This window comes from Gossypium arboreum, chromosome 12 (genome assembly GCF_025698485.1).
Source record: "Gossypium arboreum isolate Shixiya-1 chromosome 12, ASM2569848v2, whole genome shotgun sequence".
Classification (NCBI taxonomy): domain Eukaryota; kingdom Viridiplantae; phylum Streptophyta; class Magnoliopsida; order Malvales; family Malvaceae; genus Gossypium; species Gossypium arboreum.
Genome location: NC_069081.1, coordinates 89,933,365 through 89,935,835, shown reverse-complemented (window position 1 = coordinate 89,935,835; position 2,471 = coordinate 89,933,365).

Below are 2,471 nucleotides of genomic sequence, written 5' to 3'. Positions count from 1 at the left end.
ATATTTTCACTTATTTCACATTTCTAACCACAATATTTCTATCTTTTTCAATTTAATCCCATATGCTCATTTTTGTCAAAATTCATTTAATAAAACTTGCATATCCTTCAATATCCATCAATAATCTAGCATAATACTTCAGAATATACTAGTATTCATCAATAGCACATTTCAAAATCATCAAAAATTTTAGAAATTGAGGTACGGGCATGATAGAACACAAAGCAACAATCTCAAAAACGTAGAAATTATCAAAAACTGAAGCAAAACATACATTAATCTAGCCAAATTTATAGTCGAACCCTAACTTGGTATTTTTCTTTTCTTCCTTTGATAAAATCGGCCAACAAAGATGATAATGGCCTTTATTTTATGTTTGTTTTACTTATTAATTCATTTAAAATCAATTTACCATTTTATCCACACTTAATAAACATATAAAACATATATAACAAGGCCATCAATGTTCACTAACACTTAAAATAGTCTAATTACCATTTAAGGCCACTATATTCAAAAGCTAAAGCAATATAACATATTTAACATATAAAATGCTACTTTTATCTTTTATGCGATTTAATCCTTTTCATAGAATTAACCATTTAAACGGTAAAATTTCTTTAGGAAATTTTCACACAATTAATCTATCATGCTGTAGACCTTATTAAAATAATAAAATAAATATTTTGACTTCATATTTGTGGTCTTGAAACCACTGTTCCGATTTAACCTAGAAACGGGCTATTACAACTCTCTCCCCTTAGGGATTTTTGTCCCCAAAAATCTTATCGGTAAAGAGGTTAGGGTACTGTTTTCGCATAGCTTCCTTGGGTTCCCACGTAGCTTCCTTAATTTCATTCTTATACCAAAGAAATTTCACAAGAGCTATACGTTTATTCCTCAATTATTTAACCTCCCGAGCCAGAATCCTGATCGGTTCTTCGTTATACGATAAATCAGACTGTATCTCTACATCAACGGGAGAAATCACATGTGACGTATCCGATCTATATTGACGTAGCATCGAAACATGAAAAGCATTATGTATCTTTCTAACTCAGATGGTAACGATTGTCGATATGCTATAGGCCCTATTCTTTCAACAATCTCATACGACCCGATGAATCGCGGACTTAATTTTCCTTTACAGTCGAAACGGAGAATTTTCTTCCAGGGTGACACTTTTAGAAATACTCGATCTCCGACCTGAAATTCTATTTCTTTATGTTTCAAATCTGCATAGGATTTATGTCGATCTGAAGCTGCTTTTAAACTGTCACGAATTACTTTCACTTTTTCTTCAATTTCTTTGATCCATTCAACCCCGTGAATATTTTTCTCGCTCAATTCAGTCTAATATAATAGTGTTCGACACTTGTAACCATATAAAGCTTCGTACGATGCCATTTTTATACTCGTTTGGAAGTTGTTATTATAAGTAAATTCAATCAGAGGTAAGTACTTCTTCCAGCTACCTTCAAACTCGAGAATACAATAACGCAACATATCCTCAAGTATCTGTATAATTCTTTCAGACTGACTATCCGTTTGGGGATGAAAAGCTGTGTTGAAATTCAATTTTGTTCCAAGAGCTTCTTGTAATTTCTTCCAGAATCTTGATGTAAATCCTAGGTCTCTATCGGAGATAATAGACAGTGGTACACCATATAATCGTATGATTTCAGATAAGTACAATTCAACTAACCTATCCAGAGAGTAATCCGTACATGCCGGTATGAAATAAGTAGGTTTTGTTAGTCGATCAACAAAAATCCAAATAACATCTTTCTTTTTCGGAGTTAGGGGCAGTCTCAATACGAAATCCATAGTGACTCTATCTCATTTCCACTCAGGAATCAATACAGACTGCAGTAAACCAGATGGTACTTGATGTTCAACTTTTACTTACTGACAAATCAAACATTTCGATACAAACTCTGATATATCCCGTTTCATTCCCGACCACTAATACTGCTGTTTCAAATCATTATACATCTCAGTACTACCCGGATGAACAGAAAAGAAACTATTGTGTGCTTCATGCAGAATTTTATAAATAAGCTATGTATTTTTCGGTACATAAATTCTATTTCGGAACATTAAACAATTATTAGTTCCAATATGAAATTCTGGATCAAAATTAAACTCACATTGAATTCATTTAGCTTGTAGTTCATGATCATTTTTTTTAGCTTCAAAATTTTGTTACAGAAATACAAATTTAGCTTTCAATTCAGCTAAAATAGACCCGTCATCACATATCATCAACTGGGTATTCATAGCTCGTAACGCAAACAATGGTTTTTGGCTCAAGGCATCAGCAACTACATTAGCTTTTCCCAGGTGATAATCAATTACAAAATCATAGTCTTTCAATAACTCGAGCCATCTTCGTTATTGCAAATTCAAATCCTTCTGTGACATCAAATATTTCAAGCTTTTATGGTCCGTATAAATACGACATTTTTCAC